Raw genomic sequence first — 14,007 nt, forward strand, 5'->3', positions numbered from 1 at the left:
TGTACTACTTCTAGTAGTAGGAAATATGATAAAGCTAGGGTCCAATTTCCAGCGAGTCAGTCCTGTCATTCTAGGATCAATGCATTCAGTGACTATTACCTGGCACCTACTTTGTGTCAGGCACTGTACAGTGTGCTGGAGATGCAAGAAAGAATCCACACTGTCACTACCTTCAAACAGCTTACAGTATAGCGGGGTGTGGAGGAAGGAGTGACGAGTCATGAACACATAGCGAGCTAAATGCTGCGATGCAATAGTCCTAGGAAGATACACAAGTTCATAGGAAGAACATCTAACCTAGGCTTGAGAAGGAGGTGGTCAGAGAAGGGATCAGGTGGCATCTAAGTAAAGAAAGACTACATGTGATAAATGCAACAGGGGGACATTCCAACAGAAGGAACAGCTTATGTTGCATTGAAAGGTGAAGAGAGATTGCATCATCTTGATAAAATTAAAAGGAGACCTCGTCATACTGATAAACTTGTTCAGCACAGCTTAGCTGGACTATAGAGTCCAAAGGGCAGTGAGATTGGGGAGCTAAACCTGGGTTAGATCACTGACTGTCTAATACAAAATTAGTATGAGGGCAAGTGAACTTCACTGAGTCATTTTAAACAGGGAAGTAACTTGATTTTAGAAAGATTGTGTGTTTCAGAAAGATTTTTCTTATTGCAATTTGAAGAATGAATAGAGTTGAAACAAAAGTAGAAACAGAAAGGCTAGTCTGCCGCAGTTGTTCAGGAAGGAAAGGGCAGTGTTCTCGATAAAGAGATAAAAAGTAAGTGGTGTCAAGAGATGATTAGGAGATAGGAACAACAGAATCTGGCATCAGTTGGGTTTTGGGAAATGAGGGAGAGAAAGGAACCAAAGCAGCTAGTGTTTCCAACTAGAGTAGCTCAGCGGGCGGTGAAGCTGTTACCTGAAACAGGAACCACAGGGAGAACAAAAGGTGTTGGGGCAGCAGGTAACGATGACTGGGAACTACCAACTGTTGCCCTGGGAATTACAGATGATTTGTCAAAAAGGGCTAAGGACCAAACTCTGAGGAACAGATAGAGGATGAAAAACTTGAAAATTAGACTAAAAACTAGGATCCAGGGAGGTAGCATGGGAATCAGGAATGTATGCTGTCATAGAAATCCAGTAAAGAGTAGGTTTCTGAGTATAAGTGAATAAACAATAGTGACAAATAAGAGGTTAAGTGGAAGGAGTCCATTGGCTCACAACAACAAAAAAGTTTTTTGGTGACCTTGGTTGCAACATATTTTCTGTTGTGTCCTGAAGTTTCGACAAACCTTGGCTTTAGATGGAAAAAGAGAAATAGAGGGAATGGATGGGGAATGTACTGTCACAAGTTTGAGGAAAGCTTTTGTTTTTAATAAGCTAGTAGAGACCTGAACCGGTTAAAGTGCTGACGGGAAGGTCCATTAGATATAACAAAGTCGGCAATATGTAGGGGATGGAGTGGGTCACTGTATTTGGACGGGAAAGGGAATGATTTTATATATAGGTGAGAGAATTAGCAATTAGAAAATACTTCTATAATTTTAATATTTTATAGACACTGTGATATTCATTATTGCAGCTCTTCTATTTAGATTATATGAAATATTTTCATCTTGAATTTACTTCTTTAATTCTTTGGAACCTAATCTTGGGCCATTTGGCCTTGAACTCATTAGTTGAAGGAAAATTTTGGGAAAAGTCTAGTATGACTACATTATCAAAACACCAAATTACAAATGTAACCTAATTAATTATCTTGGAGTCCATTTCTTTGTTATGGTGGCACTTTTAAAACAAATGGCACTTTGAAAGCAAGTTTCTACTAATAGCTACTACTATTCTTTTATGTACTATGAACGCATGTTCAAATGGCTATTTCTCAGTTTCACTAGTAATCATTTCATTTTAATCAGCAAACTGCAGAGCCCAGATGAACATCTTGCACGCAGTTTTATTTAGCACATCTCTTAGAATGACTGAGGTGTCAGAATATCCCAGGTACACTGCTGTAGATGCCAGCTGCACTGGAGGAGTGTTGCCCAAAAACATCTGGAATATTATTCAGTATGAAAGGGGATAAATATGTTCATGGAAGAGACATTCACATCTTCTGTGATCAGGTTCTTTCAAAGATTCCAAATTCCATACAATTTCTATACTTTTTTCTTTCTGTAGAACTTTTGGTTAGATTCTTTGATCAAAAGAAAAAAAAGGCTATTTTTGGAGGCTTGGTTTGAATGTTTTACCAAATAAAGCATTATGAAGAATAAGTTTTAAATACTGACCTGTGGTCTGAATCAGGAGAACCTAATATATATTATTTTCTTTCTATTTTCTTGAGGATTTGGAGGGGAAAAAAGAAAATATAGTTGACCTCCTAGGAAAAGAGAGGGTTAAGGTAAAGTTTCATGGGCTAACTTTTCAGAACTATTATAATTATGATTGTATTTGTTGAACACCCACTCTGAACCAGGCACATACAGATACCTACTTTACATATTTTGTCATTTCTGTTCCTAGTAGCAATCCTTGCTAGGTAAATATTCTTTTTCTCATGTTGCTGGTAGGGAAACTACTGACCAGTGGTTAGAGATACTCAGTAATTTGCCCATGCTTATCTTACTAGTAGACTGAGATCAGATACTTGGATCCACTTCCATGTGACTGTAATACCTGTCTCTCTTCACACATTCTGCCACTATCCAAATAAAGCGTTTTATTTGGGGAAGCATTTTAAAACAGTGTCAAAAATAATATGAGTACTGAGGTATTGCTTGTATAGATCTACTCACATATACCTGTAAAGATTGCATATAAAGAAAGCAAACAAATTCCTGTTTTTATAATATACCACTTAAAAATATTGGATAAAAATTAACAATATGATTTGATACTCTTGTAACTGAAGATATAAAAGTAATTTGAAAGATTTTTTTTCTTGCTTTGATTTATTTTCACTTAGAAGATGCTTATTTAGCATATTGCTAACCAGTGCAGATTGCTAACCAGTGGAGGGCCCAGCTGCTAGGATGAGTATGATTTTAAAAAAAATTTTATAATATTTGTTGGGTGACATTGGTTAATAAAATTACATAGGTTTCAAGTGTACAATTCTGTAATACATGATGTATATATTGCATTGTCTGTTTACTACCCACGTCAAATCTTCCATCACCGTATATTTGACCCCCTTTACCCTTCTCTGCCGCTCCCAAGCCCCTTTCCTTCTGGTAACCACCATACTGTTGTCTGCATCTATGAGTTTTTGTTTGTACAATGGAATATTACTCAGCCATCAGAAAAGATGAAATACTGTCATTTGCGACAACATGGATGTATTGAGAATATTATGCTAAGCGAAAAAGTCAGATGGAAAAAGTGAAGAACCATATGATTTTACTCATATATGGGATATAAAACTGAAAGCAACAAATGAACAAACAAGACAAATTAGTGCAATTTTCAAAAGATGGGTCTAGATGTGACAATTAACAGATAAAATTCGTATGTATCTTATTACTGACTGATGTTTTCTTAGGACAATTATACAAATTTTCTTTTAAGAATTTTCTTTAGTCAGGTTAGCCTGAGTACAGAGGGGAGAAAAGGTGCCTTCCAAGGCAATTGCTTATTTAGACACTGATAAAGATGCCTCTCTCCCTACCTCACCTACGTCATCCCTTTTTACAAAATAGAGAGGACCCAATCTGGTCATTGTCCTCTCTGAAATTCCTTGTCCTACCTGCTTCAGTTACTTGCTCAGAATGTTCTTTTACACTTCAGGTTCCTCATCTGTAAAAATGGCATACTGATACTTACCGAGGCAGGGTCTTTTTGGGTCTACATGCGGTGTTATTTATGAAGATACCATACTAGTGCTTTGCACAGATCAAGTATTCAAAAAGCATTAGTGTAATATGAATCAGAATAGCTCATGTGCTTATCTTCATAACATAAGCACTCTTTCATTTTGACATCTCTGTACTTCAGACATTTGTTTCATTCATTCAGCAAATATTTAATGGAATTTGTGTGTCATTGATTTAGGTATTGGGGATATGAATAGACAAAACATAAATTTTTTTTCCCTCACTGCCTTATCTTTTAATAGGAGAAACATACAGTAAACAGGAGAAATAGGAAAACACAATGGCATGGAAGATAGTAAGTTCTAAAAAGAAAATAAAGCAGGGGAGAAAGAGAGGAGATAATGAGAATAAAATTCTGATTTAAATGGGGTGACCAGAGAACCACCCTGAGAAGGAACATTTGAGTAAGAACATATGAATAAAAGACCAAGCCTTTAGGATATATTGTAGAAAGGAGATCCAGGCAAAGGGAAGGGCAAATATCATAACCCTGAGGCAGGAGAATGCTTAGCAAGTTTAAGAAATAGCATGGAGGGTGATATGAAGTGTTTTTATATCCATAGCAGAGCTTGGAAGTTTTACTAGATGGATTTGCTTCACAAATCCTCAGGGATTTAGCCTTCTTCCAGTTTATCTCTCCTCATTCCTAGGTAATGGTCATTGTCCTCAGAGTTCAAGATTTTCCTGTCCATATTCTAGAATACAAGCTTAGTGGAAAGAAAATGAAAAAAGAAAAAAGGTGTGCTCAGTAGCTGTGCCTATGGAGAATTTACAGAGATTGCCAAAGCAATGTCTGCTCATCTGCCATTGCCCCAAACTTAGTAACTTGCTTCTCCGTGCTACAAGGAATAAGGTCAGATCTGTTTGGATCTGCCTGGTTGAGAGGTAGAAGAATAAGCAATTTTCCAAGAAAGCTGGTAGTTTTGGCAGGTGCTCATGCTCAATTTTGCAAACTCAAGTCTATAGAAGATTCAGGTAAGCATCTGAGCTTGTTTTATTTCTTAGACATATTTCTTAACCTGAACTCTGAACTCTCTGAGTTTTACTCATTCTTAACTTCGTGAGTTACCTCTCTGTACAGTACTTGTTTGGGAGAGGAGATTGGCCTTTTCATGACCTAGTTGACTTCCCGCCCTCTGATTCAAGTTCTATTCTTCATCTAATTCTGTCTATCCAATTTAACAGAACCCTGTAACTCAGGTTCTGAATGCTTTACTAGCATTTAAATGTTTTCTGTTCATTTCCCTAGTTGTTGTTAATTGTCTTTTTAGAAGGTCTATAATTTGAGGGTAAGGTCAAATAGTTTTTTTTTCTTTTTTCCTAAAAACATTCTCAGCTCTTAAGAGTCCTGTAATTGCAATGGAATCAATTCTCAGTAAGATTTTTTAATGACTTGTTTTATTGTTCTTGATTTGCTGTTGATATAAAAGACCCAAACCTCAAATTTAGGTTTGATAATGTTCAGTTGTCACACATCATATTATAATGGCTCTGCATAAAAGATATAGAAAACAAAATATATTCTTATTCAGTCAGCCACCCTTTTAGTAGTTACCAGACCTTTTTTCTTTTTTTTTCTCATTAGCATAAAAATTTTGTCTTTATCATATTATCACATTGAGCAACATTTAGTTTTTTAGTTAGCAGTTGAGCAACATTTAGTTTTTTTGACCATACAACTCTCCCTTCCTCCCCACATACCTTTTGGCTTCTTTCAGTAATTGTTAGTTTATTTAAAATATCCTTTAAGGATTGTTGAACTACGATGTGGTGTTTCCAGTAAACATTGTTATTAGAATTTGTGCATGGTTGAGATGAATTTAATGTGCATTGTTTAAACACCCAGGATGTAAGTTGATGACTGCAGAAAGCCTGTTGATCAACAGTGTTTGCCTTTAGAGGGAATTCCATTCAGGTGCATTAGCTAACATAGCTCTATATGCATCGATGGTTGGGTGTTACTGGCATTTATGAAGAATAAAAATTTGCTTCATCAATCTCACGTTTACTTACTTGTCATACTTAGCAATTAAATACATTTTTTTTTCTTTTTTGATCCTGGTTATAGTGTTATTTTACAAAATATTTTCTCTTTCTTATTACAAAAGCAGTACCTATCCATTATGGGGATTTTGGAGAATTCAGAAAAGTTCAAAAATGAAAATAACAAATTCTTACCAGTCAGGAAATACTATGCCTAGCATTAATGTAAGTATAATTTTTAGTACAGTTTTATCTTTCTGAATCACATATGTTTGTTAGTTTTAATTTAAAAATACTGTTTATCATATACTTTTTTGTTCTAGAGGTTCTAGAGTCAGGCAGTTTACTCGAGTTCAAATTCTGGCTCTGATACTTAACAGCTCTATGAATTTGAGCAAGTTTCTTAAACTCTATGCTTTAGTTCTGTCATTATAAATGGGGGTAGAACACACCGATTTTATAGGGTTATTAAAAGGAGTGCATAAAATAATACAAGAAAAGAATTAGAATGCTGTCTGACATGTGCTAAACAGTTAGTTGTTTGCTTTTGTTGTTACAAGAGGAAAAACAAGTACAGTTACCATTTTTATGTTCCATTAGGCAAAAGGATATATTTAATCTTTACCTCCAGCACTGGCGTTATGAAAAGGACTGTCCAAAATCCATCCTCTCTTTCTTCTTTACTAATCTTGGACAATTATAACACTACATCACCCAGCCTTTCTTGTTGATAGGGATGAATAATAAAATGTTAGTGGAAGTCGTTAGGGGGTGTTTCTGGGGAAACTCTTCTGTCCCTAGCCATCTGCCTCTCTTTTGTTTCCTGGAATGCGGATATGATGACCAGAGCTCCAGCAGTCCTGCTGGATCCTGAAGCAACTTAAAGATGGGGGAGCAGAAAGCCTGAAGGACCTTGGACTCATGATGACTGTGGGCCCGCCATACCAGCTTTGGCCTATCAACTTCATGACTTCTTTGATGTGAGAGAGAAATAAGCCTGCATTTCTGTTACTAACATCAGAATGTACTTTCTAACTTAAACATTGAATAAATAGTCAGTACCTGAAGTTTTTACATTCTTTTCCATGATCTTTTCCACTTTTGTCTGACAATAGATGGTGTTGCTTGTAAGGCTCCATAGATTGCCTTTCTATGCTTTCTGAAAGTTTTATTCATTAGGATTGTATTCTTTTCACTTGCTTGCAAATTGTAATAGGAATATATACTGGGAAAAAGTACTCCTGTCTTATTAGCAGTAAGTAGTGACATATTCTCACCTTAGTCCCTAGGTATTAAATTACATATTTTTCACAACAATTTCATTGTTTAAAAAAATAATAATGGAAGGAACATTTAAAATGAGATCTAATCATCTAATCTCTGTTGATTGTTTCCTTTGCTGTGCAGAAGCTTTTTAGGTTAGTGTGGTCTTACTCATTTTTGTTTTTGATATCACATCCAAGAAATCATTGCCAAGGCCAATGTAATGAAACTGAGTCTGTATATTTTCTTCTAGAAGTTTTATAGTTTGGGGTCTTATGCTCAAGTCTTTTCTCCCTTTTGAGTTGATTTTTGTGCATGGTGCAATATAAGGTCAAGTTTCATTCTTTTGCATGTATTATTCAGTTTTCCCAAATCATTTGTTAAAGAGACTATTCTTATTGTGTATTTCTGGTATCCTGATACATAATAGATGCCCAATAAATAGTTGTCGATGGAATTAACAAATAAGTGAATGAATGACTATGCAAGGCAATGAAAAAGATCAGTTTATTTTGAAATATCTAATAGGGATCTTGTGATCCTTGAAGTTTTTCTCAGCTTGTTAGTTATAATCTCTGTGACTATTAAACCATTTGTATGATTATTTTAACATCAGGGGTTCAATCTGGCTATCTTTAACATCAGTATTAATTGCCGAGATAGTATATAATAGATTATTTTAGACTCTAGATATTGGGATTTAGATTTTGACCTTCAGGTCTTTCCATTAGTGAAACTGTAAGGATGTTTTCAACTTTTATAAGACTTTTGGAGACCCCCATGGATTGTATATCTGCTTTTTTTTTCATGATTTATTTCAGCTTGTTAAAATATTTTGTGTTAATTATTTTGTATGTTCATTTTTATTATGCAAAATTATTCAGAATAAAACATGCATTTTCTAAAAAAAAAAAGGTAACATGCGGACAGTGTTGCAAAACTCCAGGTGGGAGCTGTGACTGTCATGTAAAAATGACATATGTAAAAGTTATAAAATATACAACTGAAGTGTTTGAAGGAGAAAGGTGTCATTTGGGGAAGATTTATTCTCAAAGTCATAAGAAAAAAAAGGGAAATGATCCCACCTGTTCCTTCTAGAGGTTCTCATTGCATTGCCATGTTTAATAGCAATTTGTGTGCTGTGTTACAAACAATTTAAATTAAAAAAAAAAAAGAGACAAGCTCTTGCCTTCTGGAAAATAGACCAGTTAGAAAAATGATGCATAGTTGCAGAATTAAATATGTTCATTGAGTTGTTAGAAACACTTAAGTTCACAAATAGCAATATAGGAAGACATTTAAAAGAAGCCGTACTTCCTTTTGTTTATTTGCATGACGTACATAAAAAAAAATCTTTAAAAATATATACATTTATTTTTTTGAGATATAATTAATCTTTAGTGAAACCCACATTTTAAGTGTGCAGTTTCATGCCTTGACAAATGCATATAGCCAGCTATATAATCTATACCCCTATAAAGGACAGACATTGCTATCATCCCAGCAAGTACCCTCCTATCCTCCCCTAAGTAACCCTTATCTTTACTCAATCACTTCTCTGATTCTTAAAACTGTTGGTTTAGTTTTGCCTAATATGGACCTTCATATAAGTGGAATTGTGTACTCTTTTGTGTTTGGCTTCATTTGAACAGGATAATACCTCTTAAACTTATTCACGTGTGTATCATTTTATTTATTTGTTTGTTTGTTTGTTTGTTTATGCTGAGTAGTATTCTGCTGCATGAATGTACTAAAAATATGTCCATTCTTCTCCTGATGGAATTTGAGTTTCTAGTTTTTGCTACTTATGAATGAAGCTCCTATGAGCATTCTTGGGCAAATTTTTTATGGATATATATTTTTATTTTTATTTTCTCTAACTATCTAGAGGTGGAATTACTAAGTCAAAGAATAGGAGTGTATTGAACTTCATAAGAAACAACCTAAGCTTTCTCCAAATTGAGGTATTCTTTTATACTTCAAGTTACCCATTTATTGTTATGTTTTTTAAAAAGGTATAGACTTCTACACTTCATAACAGAAAACAACATTTAGATTAGGTGCTAAAATCACTTTGTGTATATAAGATATTTTAAATGTTGTCTAAATGAATTGTGACTGTGTTTATTTTCTTATGAGAAAGAAAAGTGGGATGTTTCATGTTTTCTAGGGACCAGCTATGGTATAAAATAATTTTAAAAAGCTACACGTTAAATGAGTACTTGAAACCCACTTAATAGGTAAGAAGATAAGAAAGTTCTAAACTATGGCTAGAACTTATGAGGATGATTAATTATACTGAAAACTTTTTTTTTGCAGGTAGCAAGCAATATATAACAATCTTTAATACTTTTGTTTGTAGGCACTTGTCTAGATGTATTACAGAATAGATATCACCTTCATTACCTGAAAAAAACAAAAAAAAAAAAACAAGAAAAACTCTTCTCCAGTAGATTGATTGTAAGTAGCATTCCTAAACCATTTTACATGTGTTTTTAAAAACTTCTTAAAATATGGAACGCTTCATGAATTTGCATGTCACCCTTGCACAGGGGTCATGCTAATATTTGTATCATTCTGATTTTAGTATATGTCTGCTGAAGCAAGCACTCTTCTCTTCAAACTTTTTGAATTCATCAAATCCAATATATACAGTGACAAACTGCCTTTTCTTTATCTTTTCCCATTCATGTTTGATGTAGGATTTCTATCCATTTTTTTATTCAAGTCATCAAAACTTTGCTTTTTAAGAGTTATTTATTTAATGTTGAAAAGAGCATAGAAATTTCTGAAACCCCTTTTCCTCTTTGAAAAAGAGAGTTGTGTTTTGAAAGAAATTTGAAAGGAGTTTCATTCTGGAAGAAGTTAAAATCAGTTTTGAATTTACTATCCAGAAGACCTGGCGAAATCAATCATCTTCACCCTCGCCTGTGCATCATTGTGGTGAAATAGAGACTATAAAGCGAATAGTAAGGTTCTTAAAATGCGTATGCTTCTTTCATAAGCCTATTCTCATTTAAAATGTTATTTTTCCTCAGAAACATATTTGTGTTTGAGAAAAAGCAACTACAGGGCAAAATTTTGAGGGAAGGTTGAAAACAGGTACCATGGAAAATATTATTATTGATTTTTATAAATGTATTTGGCAGCAAATGTGTGCTGAGTTGTCCAATGTAAGCATCCAGGATTTTTTTTTTTCCATTGGTAGTATAGTAGAGTGCTCTTTCAGTAAACATTTGCTTTTGGAAAATATAAAAGGTCAGTTTTGGCCAACTGCATCAGTCCTTACTCTGCCATCTGCAAAAAATTTAGACTTTGCCTTTTTGAATGACCCTTTAAAAATACACAAGACCTAATTCTATCCTTTACTCCCATAAAACTCCCATTGGACTCCAGTGGGAACATTTTAAAGTTAAGTTCTGAGGAATAAGGACGTTTTATAATGCCTTCTTGTGAGAACTTCCTTGGCAGAACTTGGCCAACTCATTCCTCCTCAGAGAGTTCTATAATCTTCTTGGTTTTAAAGCTTCAAAATAGACTCTATGCTATAAGACAGTTATGCTTCTTGAAGATAGGTAGGGGTGTGTGTGTGTGTGTGTGTGTGTGTGTGTGTGTGTGTGTGTGACTATAAAATACTAATGGAGTGAATATCCAAAGTAGATGACTGTTGGTGCACTGAGAATCTCCCCTGCTTTGTCCATCACACATTGATCAGTAGGTGTGTTTGTTCTTAATACCCTACTCCAAGTTTCCCTAGTTCTCCATTATAAGAACATACCATTTTTTGAACACTCAGTATGTGCCAGAGACTGTGCTAAAGCTTTACATACATTATTTCACTAATCCTATGAGATAGCAATTACCATTTCTGATTCACAGTAGAGAAACTTAGGGTGGCTAAAAATGTACTGAGAATCACACAGCAGAACCAATATTAGGCTATACTTCTCTGACTCCAAAGCCAAGGATCTCAGCAGTTGCACACCTTGCTTTTTATTCTTCTGCTGCCCTCTACACCTATTTCATAGCACAAGGAAGTCCATTGTTTTGAGAGGGTGCTGTTTATATACCTATCTCTCAAATACGACTGGACCAGCTTGAGAAAGGATTCTCATCTACTTCATCCTTGTATGGTTAGAGCAGGATCGATAGGAGTGCAATAAATGAATCTTTAATTTAAAAATTACCCTTTCTTTGTGACTATAAAAGTTTACTTTCTTGTTATAGAAAACTAGACAAGAATTAAAAAAACAAAACAAAACGTAAGTGGTCCCCAATCCTATTATTCAGAAATAACTGAATAAAATTTGATAAATTGGTGAATTCTATAAAAATTTTAAAACAACTGTGGTCTTGTTCCGCTTCTAATACATTTATGTAACAGTGGCACGCCATCAGTACTTGATTGCTTGATGTTAATTAAGCACGATTAGTGCATGGTAACGTCTTTAACCCTCATAAAGTGGGAGGTGAAAAAGGTGGAAAATAGCAAGTGTTTCAATGATAAAACGTTTAATGTCACGATATAAACTTCCTGAAAGAGCATTTATTTTGTGAACACATGTCTTTGAGTCAATTCATTTGGACCTATTAAACTGATCTGGGGTACATATTTAAAAATTCTCTCTCTTATGATCAGAAATACGTTTCAGAGTTAACAAAACACTTTTTATCTGTGTGCTAGTTAAGTTGGAATTTATTTAAGTGCCGTAGTTAAAAGCAGTTTATTGGTGAAAGTCTAGCCCCTAGTGGACAGGAGTCTCTGGTACACGCCCACACACTGAGCTAGTTAGGGATAGCTTGGAGGGATGCCTGCTAAACCTCCAGGGCTTCAGAATGAAAGTCTTCAAGACTCTTGATGTTAATATTTTCTTCTCTTTTATTTTATTTTTTTCATAAAATATGCCACAGTTGTATGTCTGGCTTATAAGAACTTTATGGTATTTTAATTAATACTAAGACTTTTCTATTCTACTATTCCTTTTTTATTAAGCAGTGTTTTTTTTTTTTTTTTGGCTTCTTAAGGAGTGAAAAGAGTAAGATTTCTTCCCTTCCCCTTTCTCTTTTCTTCCCTTCCCTCCCTCCCTTTGCGTTTTCTTTTCCTTTCATTTTAAGTATCCAATAGTTAGGCAACAGCAGTGCTTTTTTTTCAGGATGGATTTAGGTTGCATTATAACTTTATCCCCAATATATAAATACACACACACAATTGCACACATTTTACAAAATAGACTATTTCTTTTCAAACTAAAAAGAACCTCTGTTTTTTCTTTTCTTCTCTCTCTCTCTCTCTCTCTCTTTTTTTTTTTTTTTTGGTATGAGATGTGAAAAAAGGATGAAACAATTAGAGTGAAAAAACTAAACAGTCATATAAGATAGAAATGACCATACTTGTGAGTGAAATAACTTTTAATTTATAATATCCAATTAGAGAGTTATGATTTTCTTAAGCTTGCAAAATCTCATGCTAAGCATTGTTGTTAAACCTATTTTATGACTCAGAGAAACTAACTAGATTTCTCTCATCACCCCGATGTTTCTAGATGTTTCCTAAGTTTTAGAAATTTAACCCAGAGAGACTACATTAGCATTTCATAGGTAGCCAATTCTGCTATATGTGTTCCAGGGCTTATGAAATAAAACAGGTAGAGCTATAACACTCGAAAACTTTGCAGTGACACATAAAATTAGGAACCTAATAAAAATGGTAGCACCATTTTCCACACATAAAATGGTTAGGAAATAAATAAATATTATAATAAATATGGCACCTTACCTTGAAACAAACCTGAAGTTTGCTCGTGGGCATCAGAAAGGTTGAAGCTTGTGAGTTATTTTGAATTGGTAGAAGGAGGGTTATCTGAAATTAGATGGGAAGTTCTAGTACCATATGTGAATGGGTGTGTCTCATAACACAGGCTGGTGAACGGAGGTAGCTGGCAGATGTTTGAGGAGTATGTGTGTGTTTTGTGTATTCCTATGTGGTTCAGATCAATTGTATGCAGTTTTCTGCATTCATCTAGTATTGCTGTTGGACAAGATGGCGAATAAACAAACATTAAATTTGCATTGTCCTAAAATTGTCCCTCCTGTATCAAATGCATTGGAACAGACTCCTGTTTTCCAAACAGCAGAACTGATTGTATTCTTTGAGAATACCTGAAGTAGAAGAAAAAATGACTCTTGCAATGAAAGATATTTAATGTTTAAGAAGTGGTATAAAACATTGCACATAAGCTGTTCTAGGCTATATTAGCTCTGGTGCGGTACATGTTTTGGCTGCTGCTATCATCAGCACAATTAAATTTATTTATTCCGTGTTGCTTTAAATCATCCTGTAGGTTAAGCAGGCATGAGTCTTAGTTTCCTTTGCATTCTTGCTTCCTAAAACTTCCAGCAGAAAATTGTGTGTGTGTGTGGGGGGGGGGGTAGGGGGTGGGGTATGGTAGAATGGATTGCACACATTCTTTAAACTTTAGTCGTTATATATGTGCAAATGGAATACAAAACTCAAATAATAAAAAGGAGGGTGAATTGGTCTCTTTGATTAGTTAGAATTAGCTTCACAAAATGCTAAAATTTCAAAACACTAAAACATGAGTTTTTAAGTGTATTTCTGGGTTAGAAAAATACAAGTGTCCCTTATTCAGTGCATGTGGTCAAAATAAAAGTACTATGAAAGAACACTTGATTTTCTGCTCCAAGTTCCTACCTCTCTAAGTCTTTTGAATTCAATAAATCAGTACCAATATACTTTCTTAAGCCAAAACTAAGAAACATTTTGATCTCTATCTTTCTCTCACCCCTACCCTCACATCCTTTCCAAGCCTGCCAGTTCTCCCTCTAAAATGCTCCCAGAATCTGCCCATTCCCACCGTTACCATCT

At 34.7% G+C, this 14,007-nt stretch overlaps 1 pseudogene; it reads right to left on the bottom strand.

The window, feature by feature from the left end:
* Positions 1–9,628: 9,628 nt before the first annotated feature.
* LOC118614469 lies at positions 9,629–9,729 on the bottom strand (annotated as a pseudogene).
* Positions 9,730–14,007: the final 4,278 nt, after the last annotated feature.

Source organism: Rousettus aegyptiacus, unplaced genomic scaffold (genome assembly GCF_014176215.1).
Source record: "Rousettus aegyptiacus isolate mRouAeg1 unplaced genomic scaffold, mRouAeg1.p scaffold_m13_p_2, whole genome shotgun sequence".
NCBI classification, from domain to species: domain Eukaryota; kingdom Metazoa; phylum Chordata; class Mammalia; order Chiroptera; family Pteropodidae; genus Rousettus; species Rousettus aegyptiacus.